The sequence below is a fragment of the Aptenodytes patagonicus genome, chromosome 7 (genome assembly GCF_965638725.1).
Source record: "Aptenodytes patagonicus chromosome 7, bAptPat1.pri.cur, whole genome shotgun sequence".
In the NCBI taxonomy this organism is placed as follows: Eukaryota; Metazoa; Chordata; class Aves; order Sphenisciformes; family Spheniscidae; genus Aptenodytes; species Aptenodytes patagonicus.
In genome coordinates, this window is record NC_134955.1 from 10,053,385 (window position 1) to 10,065,961 (window position 12,577).

The 12,577-nt window shown below is 35.8% G+C and overlaps 1 protein-coding gene across 1 annotated transcript in view; it reads left to right on the forward strand.

Moving 5' to 3' along the window:
* Positions 1-12,577, forward strand: part of SPON1 (spondin 1) — a 212,176-nt gene that overhangs the window by 40,863 nt on the left and 158,736 nt on the right. The gene's annotated exons all lie outside the window — the stretch shown is intronic.

Consider the following 12,577-nt stretch of genomic DNA (forward strand, 5'->3'; position numbering starts at 1 on the left):
TTCTCCTTTGATACACTTGACCAAGGATAGTTCTACTTGCACAGTTAAATGTTAGCATCTTAAAGCTTAAGTGTTTAAAAGTTCTCCAAGCCTTCAGTAACCATTGAATTGATAACCCTAATTGAACTTGGTAGGTTCTTAGCCATTTATTTCACCTAAAAATCTAAAAATTTTTATTCTTTAAGATCAAAATTACATCCATCTGGTTGAGATTTGGGTGAAAAACGTGATCTTAGTTGAGATGAATAATAGGAACGTTCTGTAGAGTCAGGATTTTCTAAATGGACCTTTATCAGTAAAACCAGATTTATTTGTTTAAAGGTGAATGCTTTCATTTTAGAACTGGTGATCTTTTACCAATATTTGCCAATTATTTCTACAGTCTATTTCTAAAGCATGTGTATTCATGCTTTTTCAGCAATAGACAAAGGTAAGATTACGTAGGTGCACTTTGCTTTAGGGCCATTCATTTGCCTGTAGAAACCTTAAGTCACTTCCTACTATGAAGAGTATCGGAGGAAACTGCCAGAGAAACGTTTTCCTCTCTCCTAAGATTTTGCTTGTCATATTTAATAGGTCAAATTGCAGATTGGTCAAATTGGTCAAATATGCATGGACAACTGGGATTTCTTTGCTTGCTTTGAATCTGTGTCTGGGATAAGCCTTTGCAATTGCTAAGATGTGCCCTGCAGTAGACCAAAGAATTTCAAAGAGTCTTACCAGTACTGGGGATGCCTTTAGAGACACAAAACACCTCTAGGCTTTTAAGGAGATGCTAGCACAAAGGTTGGGCTGAAGGTAGTTCAGGCCAATTCAGGAAAATGCGTTGTTAAAATTGCAACTGATTTCTGAACAGGCTGCAAAACTGCCACCAGCAAAACTGGTCCACAGCTGCCCTCCTCTCACCCTGTGCTTCACTTCCTTCTCCTTTTGCTGATTGTGCCAGGATACAAACACCCTCCTCTTCCACATCTGTGAGGGTGATCTAGTCCCAACCCTGACGTGGGCTGTGGAACAGTCTCAGATCTTTGGCAGTGCACTTCTACCTGCTGCCTCTCGATATCTGTAAAAGAATTTTGTTTAAGATCATCTGTTTTAATGTGCACCAAAGCAGTTCAAGAATACACTTGCAGTCTTTTCTTAAGCCAAGGACAGAGAAGCGTACATTGGACTGCAGCAAAACTGTGAAGCCTGCTGCTTGCTGGGTGGCCAGACAGGTTGTGTGTTAAGGTTTATATATGGAATTTTTCAGGAAGCAATCAAGAAGATCCTTTCAGTGTTGCTAAGCTGTTTATCAGTAAAGCTATTTGGTTTTCCCCTCAGGACTGCCTCCCTCTTAGTTGTATAACAAATATTGCTTGAGGCACTTACTACTTCAGTGGTGTAATAATAAAGTGATAATGTTTTATACACCCTATTAAAGAGATGAGATTTAAAGTTTAATCCAGTAATGATGTGCAACAACACAAGTTGATGATGGATTTTTTTTTTTTTCATTACTGTCCTAAGTAGAATTGCCATTAAAAAAAAAAAAAAATTAACCAAGACCTATACTTTTCTCACTGAAACGTAAACTTTTGTGGCTGAAGTTGGTTCAGGGGCCCGCCTGGGTGTTGTCAGCAAAGGAATGTAGTAAAGTACCACCAGCTGCGTTATACACACAAAAGTATGAAATTGTCACTGTCTTAAAGAATGTATAGATTAAATCAGCGGCATACAACCTTCTCAGACTGCTGGTTGTACATCAGTAGTGCCAACAAAACAACGAAGTGCTAATATAGAGTTAGATTAGCTGACTGGCACCAGTTCCCATAATCTGTTTGGGCAGCTAAAAGAACATCTTAGAAATTGAAGTTCATGGGGAAAGAAAAAGTCTTTGGTGTTATAACTGCTTATTCACAGTGTGTGCGGGTATCTTAGATGTGTGTGTGCTGGTGAAAGTGAAAGGAAGTTGTAAGTACTTTCCAGTAAAAATTATGTGAAAAATACAAGCTTGCTCCCAATGGTTGCTTTATTGACCTCAGAGGGTAAGTAACTACTCCATTCCCCAGGATATTTCAAAGAAAGAATGAAACAGTCAGCATTATTACGAGTTGCTGATGCCAGAAATTAACATCATAATGTGGCATTTGTTTGCGCTGCAGTGCAGTCCTCCATGGCACCGTGCATAGCAATCACTGATGTAGTTTTGGCATTAACAACACTTACATTTTTTCTTCTGTATGTAAAGCTTTGACCACATCTGAATTAGAGTTTACAGTCAGCATTCTTTATAAACCTTATTTATGGTCAGCTCCCATAGAATAGCATAGAAATGTTGGATGCAATTTTCAAAATTATTCTGTCATTTGTGAGAGCTTTAATGATATAATAAAAACAAAAGTCTAAAGGCAGTTATTATTATATAGTTAAGTCCAAACTCATCATGGAAAAATTCTGAAACCTTGAACTTTAGAGGAAAAAAAGCCCTCTGTATTTTTCTTTTTTTCATGTGTGATGGAGTGCAAATAGTTTTTTATTATCAATACATATTTGTTTCAGTCCTTGGAGACTATGTGATCATTTTCTTTTAGAATTTGCAAAACAGAATAGCAGCATTTTGGAGCCTGTTCTGAATCATAAAGATATACTTCTTCCTTCTTCCTAAACATAGCTGATCCATAAAAACATATTATTGTTTTAGTGTCAAATATTGGGGTTTTTTAGATTTATAATGGTATAATTAAGTATAGAGGCTTCCAGGAAGTTTGCCTTGGACTAGTACTGAGGTTTGGGAACATTTTTTTTTCTTTCATGGTTTGTTAAGTCTGACACCTTTGATAGAAACACTTGACTGCCCACATTTAGCAAGTAGTCTTCTCAATGCTTTCTAGGCATAGTGCATGTGATCAGTTTGGTTGTGAATGAGCACAAAATGACACAGACAAATGGTAGTCTGTAGTTTCCAGGTTCAGCAAGGGATGCTAAATCTTTTGGCATGAGCACATATGTGTGTAATGCTAGCTTTCTGGGTGACTGCAAAATACAAAGTTTAGGAGAATTAACATATATTTGAATTTGACTTATCATCACTACTTAGCTTTCTAAAACATCTTTCTGTGTGAAAACTTAGAATTGGGAAAAAAAAAAGAGGGAGATGGATTAACATATGATGCTGCACTGTAATTGCTTAGTCGAGAACAATTCATCCATTCTCTTCGTTCCCACTAAGTGATGACGGTGAACTAGCCGAACGGTTCGAATCCTTCCAGGCTCTTTATTGAAACTGCCAGTGTACTGAATGTACTTCTGGGATGCAAACAATAGCTGAGGCTCTATTTGTCCAAGTGTTTAAGCCTATGCTTGAGTCTCACTGAAGACACAAGACAGAAGACTTTGCTTAGATGTTACGCATTGCTTGGGATACCCTCAAGCTTTAAGCCCTCTTTCTACTTGCCTGATGTATGCTAGGAACACTGTGCAGCTAAATCCAATTATAGGAAGGTACACAGACTCCAGCATACCAGCTCTTAAAATGATTTCTGCAGATGCATGAAACGGAGAAACAGCATATCACTTTGGGGATGGCCCCAGACACTGCAAGACAATTTTAAGCACCTTGATTTTGAGAATGACCTAATGGAAATGGAATGCACCGTCGGCTGCCAGATAGTGTAGTCGGCCTCATCACAGCCCTAGGTACTTGAATAGAAAGTTTTGCTATGTGGAACAAAGTTGTTATAAAAAGATAAATCAACAGAACGCACTTCGATCTTACTCAGCAATAAGGATTCACTTGGCTGCCTCAGCATCTGTGCTAGCTTCAGAAGCTACCCAAATATCAGCATGGGCAGGAAAGTGCTTACAACAATATCTTTCTTGCTTCTCTGGTTAAAGATATCTATTTGGACCATTCTGAGCTGTCATGCTGTGTGCAGTCTACTTGTTTTCTTGTTCACAATGCAACATTTAATCTTTCTATCCCTATTTACTTTCCCTTGTTCCTTGTGATTGATAGGACACTAAGGTGCCATGTGGCAATATGGGAGGACCAGGTAATTTCCTTCATCTTCTGATAAAAGTTTCTGTTCTAAAACTTATTTACTAGATTTCTGGGCTCTTCAGAATGCATTTGCTTTCTAGAATCTTTGAAAACCTACTGTTAAAACTTTCTTGAGAGATATCTATAATTATTTTTGCTATGTGCAATTTATATAAAAACTAATTATATAGACAATTGAGCAGTGACAGAAGCTGGTGGTGTTTATATCATCATGTGGAAGCGGAGAAATTTTCAGGGGTTGGAATCAGTCTGTTTTAATATTTTGTATATGTGAGTCTGAAAACAGTTTTAACTTTTTTTTTAAACTTTTTTCTGCATGTAAACTGCCATGCTTGGTTTAGTATGTTCTACTTTTCAGCAAAAGTAGAACAGCACCACGTGCCTTTTTTTTGTTTTAATATGACAGCTAATATTCAGAGGCTGTGCTTAATTCTGTAAAAAACCCAGCTAATGGAGGTTTATCTGGTTTAACAAAGAAAGTCTTAAATATGGATTTCAATAAATGATTTACAGCATTGACAAAAAAAGACAACAAATGTTTATTAAAAGTTTCTTAGCAGTGATGGAGAATCATCTCTTTTAGGCTGTTTTTAGCCCCAGATTTCTAGATCCGACTGGTTAGTTGTACTCCTCAAGATAAAGTGTCTCTGTTCACCATCGTACTGAACAGGCAGGTAAAGGTCTGACCCATGTAATTGATGGAAAATACAGAACAAAACAGTTTTCTGCAAGTACTTTTAGAATTTTGTAATATAAAACAAGAGTAAGGAAAATTTTGTAAGTTGTCTTAGCTTGTCACATATTAAAATTTCATGGTCGCGAGAATCTTGTTAATATCCAAACTGATTAAATCTGTCAGCTGGTGTAGATCTCATGAAGAGTCAAGTATTGCTAGATGGTAATTACCTTTTCCTCCTTTAGCATTTGGTGTTTTTCACTGAGTCTGAGATTAATTGTTAATGTAGCAAATGATGGCCGCATGCAGATAAGTTATATTCAATTTACCATTTAGAAAAGAAACCACAGTTCTCTGATTGGCTCATGGAATAAAGGAGTTCTCAGGCAATGGATGTGTCTTGTGTGGTAAATGTAACAAAAGTTCTTGCTGACAAGTTAGTTGTTTCTGCTATACATATCATGCTTAAACAACCAGTAAATTAAAATCTGGTATCTGTAAATAGTGTGTCTGTATTACTTGCAGAAATCTACTGTATTTATCATAATGTCTCTGCTGTTTGTTTCTGGAAATGTTTTCTTCAGGGAAATGTTTTATAATTTTTGAGGAAAAGTGTGTGAAACTTATTGTTTTTCTGCATACATAATTATCTTCATTATTTTAATTACATTGTTTTTTGTTTGTACGTAGTCAAACAAAAAAAGAGTAGAGGAATTTTAAAGAATTGTGGTCTTCCAAATATTTAGTATATCAAGTATGTATTGGCAAGGACTTTTAGGTAGTTGTGCTATTGTAGCAAAGCTATCATACCTACAAGGACAATTTCAATTCTAGTCCATGGGTCTATGCCTTGGATAGAATACTCAGTTTCCAACCTCCGTGTGGATTCTGGCAGTCCTCTTGCTCTCGAGCCTTCAAAACTCTGAGGGTGAATGAACTCCAGCTAGAGCTTTTTGAACATGTACTTTTTGATTTCTTGTAACCTCAAGCATTCAGGTTACTTGGCATCTCACGCTGACTAAACACTACACTGAAATGTAATGTTGGAAAGACCAAAAGAAGAACCAAATGCAAAGGAACCAAATGTCACAAAACCCCATGAGTTCATAACTACATATACATATTGAAACTGTCTTGATACGCAGCCAAATCTCTTCTCTACACTCAAAACTCATGGTGAGATCCAACCAGGGCATCCTTGGGCCAGAAACAGAGCAAAAGGCATCTGGATAACAAAACCCACAAAACACAAGAGCAGCTCTGTGGTCTGTAAATATATGACCAACTTATTAACACTGCGTTAAGAAAAGTGTTTATCAGAAATGCCAAATTGAAATGGTCAGAATTAAATGCATTTCGGAATTAATCTCTCTTGCTAAAAGTGTTGATATTATGATTCTCTATCACAAAAAGAAGTGGCAGAAATTTATGTCCTACCAGAAAGAAATTCCAGTTGTCAGTGAGCTACAGAGTGGGTCTGCATCAGTGCTGCTTCTGAAATTACTGCCAGCCATATAAAAGGAACATCTGATAGATGATCACAGACTTGAACTTAAAAAACAATAAAGAAAAAAAGAATGGTGTACAGTTACAGCTGACAAATTTGTGTGTTACTTTTCCTCATCATACAAATTCCTCATCTGTATCTATGAGGTGGCAGAGGGAGAAGTGGGGCAAGGTTTTAAGTTATTCAGGTTACTAGACTAAGGTGATTAAGCAGTGTAAGTAGATTCTTTGCTCCTTTCTGATGCTGTCACCGCTAAAACATTTTTTTTCGTTGCTAGGCTGTACTTACCCCAATATGTGCAATTTTCCTTGATTTGTCGGGATACTTACCTGAGTAATATATAGCTCAAGTCTTTTTCCATATGCTTAATTAAGTGTTTCTTTAAATGCTTTACATGGGATGTATTCTTTAAATGCATCCTATTTGTTACAAAACATGAAGTATGATGATTTTTACATGCTCTTTTAGGATTCCTGAATACTTGTGGGTTGTATTTCTTGAAAAAGAGATTCATGCATTTGTACTTATTGAAAAATCACACTGTTTATTTTGAAGCAGCTGAGCTGCTAGTACATAGTTGAAGAGCTATGAGGAGTTCGCTACAAAATTATGCCTCTAAATATTCAAAGTGTAAAAACAAACAACAAAAAAAATCCCTGCTTGTTTGAATTGGCTATTAAGCTTGCTATTCACTTTTCCATTTATCCTTTCAGTCTTCCTGTGTGATTACCCACATACTTACATGTCAACAGTTTTACCTGACTGTTTATTAGAATACTAATACTGGAGCAATTGAACACAGTTATAAAGCGTTTACTGAAAACTTTCCATTATGACTAAATATAATGGCCAAGAAAAAATAGAGAACAGTCTGCCTTCCTTGCTTAGCAAGAGCTCTCAGTAACAATTATATGCTGTTTATGGAAAAATAGCAGATAACCGTTCTCATATTATAAATAACATATTGATTTTTCCCAGTAGAATTAATGAGTCTTCTGCATGCAGAGAAATGATCAAAATTCCTGTACTAATAGTTTAAAAAAAAATAAATCTGTATCTTCCAGTTAACTACCACATGACAACAGCAGTGGCTTCTGAGCTTCATTTTTGATAGAGATAATAACAGTATAGATTAATATTTCTTTGTGCATAGCTTAAATAAAATATTTTATGTAGACACTTTATGTATTTCTACACAATTAAGATAGCAATCTAAGATATCTCTACACATCCTAACAGTCCTTAGAACAAATACAACCTTTGATATATAGAAAATGTACTAATTTTCCGTATGCGATTCTTCTGACCTGCTTTCATTTTTCCCCATTCTTCAGTTTTAGGAGTTGATGTTACAGAAATGCACACAGCTTTAAATGGCTAGGGACATAGATTGGAAGTGAGTAGATTTGGGTCCATTCCTGTCTTTCACACTGGGTTGTCATATACAGCCCAACTCATTTTTCAATGCCTCTGTTTTCTCAAAAGCAACTAGAGGCCAGTGACTCCTTATAAACACTGCAAGATAGAAAAGACTACATGTTAGTATTGCACTATTCTAATTCCTTAAAAGTAATTTAAATGTTTTCTTCATCCAGCTTTTTTTTTTAAACAAAACAAGTAGGAAAAAAATATAAACTTTGCAATGTTACTAACTTACAGCCCTGTATTTCATTTTTTAGGCTAAACACCCACAGAGAGTTTACTTGTATTACAAAGGAAAAATAGCCTTCTGCATTTCTATACAGCTTCTATATTTATAGCAGCTCTAATATTAGATTGTAAAAATGCATATTTGCATTTTAATATATACACTAGCAGCCCCCTGGATCTACTGACTAAACACACTTACATTCAAAACAAAAATCCGTTTCACTTTCTCACAGATATAGTATTTTTTCTTTAACTTCACAATGGGAGCACGTGAATTTGGAAAGTGTTGTAAATGGATTTTCTTGTAATTTTATGTTCTTCTGAATAATCTTTTTTTTACAGCACAATTAATATTGTAATCCCATAAAATCTGGCTGGATTCATTCATATGCTGTTTTGTTGGGAAAGGCATAGTGTTGCAAAGCAGCTTAATGGTTTTGCTACTGAAAGATGGGGTTATTCCTTGAGGAGTGCAAAGCAATCAAAAAACAATGTGGGGAAAAAAAAAACAGAGTAAGGAGAGGATGATGGTCTTTCCTCTAGTGGTAGGGGGAATATAGTTATGGCTTTATTATGAAAGATTTAAGACATGTAAGGAGGGAAGTTCTCTGAAGTATCTTGCACTAGAATCTGATTTTGTCTGAAATTTGCTCCCAATAAGTGTGGAAATAAAGCAGTAAACTCTGATTTCTTTCTGGCTAAGTCTCTAGCAGAGTCTGTATTTTCAAAAAATTAAAGTAGTGGGATAAAAAAAAAAAAGACTCCATAATTTTCTTGTTGTTTGCTGTTTGTAAATGAAAATCATTGTTAATTTAGGAGCCCGACAGCTGTAGAACATTTGCTATTAGGCAGCAGCTGTCAGTAGCACTCCAGTTTATTTTACAAACAGATGTTTAATTTGACTTCAATGCCATTGTCAATTTTTGAGGGAAAACAAAGAGAGGAAAGGAACAGAAATAATCATGATAGTCATAATTTGATTTCCTTTCAAAACATCAAGCAGAGTCACTATTGATGACATCAAAAGTGTTTTCATTTTTTATTACTGAATGTTTTAAATCAGTTTTTTTAAAACCGCGTGAACTGAAATTAAGCTTTCTCAATGCATGGTAACTCATGTTAAGGAAGTGATTTGTCTTATGTCAGGAACTGAAGGCATTATTTTAATGTAGTATGCTACATTTTTAAAATATGTATTTTATTTATGAATCAAAATGTCATACTATTTCTACAGTTTACAGATAAAGAGATTTTTGTCTCTATATTAAAATCAGGGCACCAGTGGGCCCACTGTCATACAAACATAATGTTTACTGTAGTATAATAGTATTCTCATTTCACATCAACAAAAGCGAAGGGCAAATTGGGTCCGGTAATGGTGAAATGAGATAATGAAAAAGCTAAGTGATGGAATATGGTTCATTTTTAATTTTAGTAACAATGACTTTATCCAGTATGTGCCCAGTGACTAGGAGGCTTTAATTAAATGTGCTGTTAGAATATCTTGGCAAGATTCTCCGTTATTCAAAATGTCTATAGACCCAGACAAGACAGTTGAAATTAGCAGTATATAGTCTCAATCCTACAACACTTTGGCAATTCTTACATCTTACAAAGTCTAGTTTAAATTAGTCATAAAGATGGCACATCTTACTGGTCATTTGCTCCTTCGTAATACAATCTATTCAGGGATTTCAAGACTGTGTTTCTATGACGGTATATAAGTAAACCTGAAGTTAAATTTAAGAAGCTATACTGGGTGTGCTGTTGTGTATGAAATTTTCTATGTTAGCTAAGTTTTTCTAGCATGCGGAGTTCAATATTTGCTGAACTGTGCATGCCCACAAAAATCTAGAACAGCTCTGCATAGCACATTTTACAGTTAAAATTTCAAGCACAGCTATATTTCAGTATGAAAGGCAAATGGCTGAATTAACAGTGTCAGATTCTGCCATCCTTATATTGAATAGTATTTACATTCTCATGTGGATTTAAATATATTAACTGGAGACTATCTAAGAGTGATGTATTATATAAATAAGGGTCTCAGAACCTGAACATGGTATTTATCTTGATTCTTTTTTTCATATGAAGCACCACAAAATCAATTCTGATTTGTTTCCTTAAAGGAGCAGCTACATGTATTATTGCAATTCTTTAGAAATAATGAAAGGAAAAAGACACCTAGGAAAGGAATTGTTCTTCATGTAAACTGACTGTGACTTGATTCTTGTTGTCTTTCTACTTATCTGGTTTGACAATTTTTTGAAGGGATTTGTGAAAGGATTGAAATATTAAATTCAACCAATAATTGGGTAGGCCATTCTTTTCTTTTCCTTGCAGTAATTAGGTACCCACTTTTTCTATCTTTTCTGCTTCATTAGATATGCATTAAGTATCTTTGCTATCTGAACAGCAGCAGTCTGCTTTTTGCAGTGCTTTCCTGAAGAAATGGATTTGTTGCTCAGTCAGTTCACCACTTCAGCAAAATGTCGTTTAAAGTCTTGCAATGCACCAGAAAGCACACTTGATTTCTTTAATGGTTTCTGGGTTTTCATTTGCTGCAGAAAGGATAGGGTTGCAGACATAGGGGCCTGCGTCTAGAGAAGGAGTCAGCTCTGTTCGTTAGGAGGATAATGAGCTTGATGCTCGCTCACTGCACAGACAGTGCATGTAGCCTGGTGATACCCTTAATATGTACCAACAACTCGTTTAAGTTCTACAGATTTCCTATTATAATGTTTCTTCCCACAGATTTCTCTGAAAATGGAATATATGCTTGTTCCGTACATAGAAAAAAAGGTGTGCTCGCTCATGCCACGATTGCCTTGCAATTATTTGCTGAAGTAAAGATGTGATGAGACAAGGAACTCTTATACAAAATAGAAAAATGTTCTACGCTGCAAAGTTGATACTATGTATTGAGGTACCACCACTTCGTGAGGGTTCATAAAGAAATTCTCTTGTTCATCACAGTTACTTTAGATAACAAATACTAATGAACAGGCATTTAATTTCTCTGAGTAAATCATGGACAAAGCGTTGTCTTCAATATAGTGAAGAAACACAAATAGCTCTTTATTCTTGCCAGTTTTATAGTAGTAGTCTATATTTCTGCCACACATAGTTCTACTCACAAAGTACTAAATATGTTCAGGCAAGTAAATAAAATAAAGCCAAACTCATGAAGAGGAGGCAAATTTCACAGATACTCAGATATGTGTTTTCTGCATTGTCTTTATTGGTAAGCAACTTGGCTCAGCAAGAAAAGTTTTAAGTGCTGTCCTTTATAATTTTCTAGTTTTCCAGTGGCTACTCATGCATCAGAAGAAATTCAGGCTGTGATTCTCTTCTGATTAAGTGAAACTGAAGTTGGTAATTCATTTCAGTAGAAGGTCAGTCAGTTCTCGATAGAGTGTCATCTTGTAATCAACAGCAGCATAAGATTGCAGGGCACATCTAGGTTTTCAAAACACCCTTAACATCAGTGTATCTGATAATTTTATGTTTTTAATTTTCAAAGCATGTATTTTTTCTGTCTCCTTTTCTGTGTAAATGCTTGGTGGGAGCAAATGACTGCCCGCTATAAAAAACAAAGTCAGATAGGTACTCCTTATGCTTTTGTCTTGAAGATCAGGAGATTTGTTTTCCTTGTTGCTTCAGTTTCAAAATCTAAACCAACTATTGGAAAAGTTCAAATCTCAGTGCTTGGGTGGCAATTTCAAAAACATAATCGATTCACCTATTTCCCATACACATATCTGAAGAAGCACCCCTGCTTGTCTCTACAATGCCTGATGCCTTGCTCTATTTCCTTCTGTATCTCTAATCATACTTTGTGTATCTCAATTATCCATGTTAAAACGTCTCCCTCTCAGAGTTTCTTATGAAGTTAAGAATCTAATAATTGCACTTTTGTTCCAAATAAAACTTGGTAGGGCTGTATTCCAGTTCCTAGTCTATGCCTGCTTCTCAAAGCTGCTAATATGAAGGGTAATTTGTCATCTTAATCCTTTCTATTACTACTTACTACTGTTCACAATGCTCCTTTAATAGTTCTATTCATGTGCTCTCCTTGTCCTGATGATTGAGGGAGAGACAGACTGTGTAGCTTTTGCTTAATCCCTGATCCTTTAAGCATAGTTGTAATCACTTCCTCCATGAAATCATAACCTTTATCTGGGTCAACAAGACTTCAGGAGCCCCACAGAGGCAAAAGGCTTCTTGATGCTGTGGGTTTTTTCCCTCTCCCTGCTGCTATATGTTGTTTTATAGAAAAGGCTTAAAACCACCTTGAGAAGGAATCAGTCACTTCCAAGGATTTTCATTACCCTAGCCTGTTTTGGGGAGCTAATGTATATAATCTATATGTAATCACATCCACAGTCTGACAGCCCACTGCTGCAGCAAAGGGATATGACTAGACTTTGTTCTTGCCCTTCCTATGCATATCTTGGACAACTTTTTATCTATTTCCTAACACCTGTTTCTGTACCTTTCAACACTGCTATTTCCTTAACCCTAAGAGTATTTTTCTGATTTTCATGTAGCGTGTTTAGCAATTCTTCTTTCTCCACTTACTTTCTTAGGCCTTTTGTTTCTGCTGTGCTCTAGTAACAGCCATTGCTGTTTACTTCATATGTCCCAGGTCGTCTGCTGCTTTAGATGCTGAATCTACCATATCATCCCATTCAGCTTCCCA